This window comes from Capsicum annuum, chromosome 10 (genome assembly GCF_002878395.1).
Source record: "Capsicum annuum cultivar UCD-10X-F1 chromosome 10, UCD10Xv1.1, whole genome shotgun sequence".
Taxonomy (NCBI): domain Eukaryota; kingdom Viridiplantae; phylum Streptophyta; class Magnoliopsida; order Solanales; family Solanaceae; genus Capsicum; species Capsicum annuum.
The window spans coordinates 10,290,584-10,291,086 of record NC_061120.1 but is presented as its reverse complement, the minus strand read 5'-3'; positions in this window follow the sequence as shown (position 1 = coordinate 10,291,086).

The window sequence follows — 503 nt, the reverse complement described above, 5'->3', positions numbered from 1 at the left end:
TTAAAGTAGTACATATATATTGAATGGTGCGTATATATGTGTATATATCTTTTATAGATGTGTATATTTAACGTATACATGTGTATATATTTTATAAGTTAGTATATAATTATATATATATATATATATATATATTGTAGTATATGTTTTATTTAAAGTAGTACATATATATTGAATGTTGCATATATATGTGTATATATCTTCTATAGATGTGTATATTTAACGTATACATGTGTATATGTTTTATAAATTAGTATATAATTATATATATATTTTAATGTATATATATTATAGTATATGTTTTATTTAAAGTAATACATATATATTGAATGCTGCGTATATATGTGTATATATCTTCTATAGATGTGTATATTTAACATATACATGTGTATATGTTTTATAAATTAGTAATTAGTATATAACTATATATATAATTATATATATTGTAGTGTATATATATATTGTAGTATATGTTTTATTTAAAGTAGTACGTATAGTCGTAT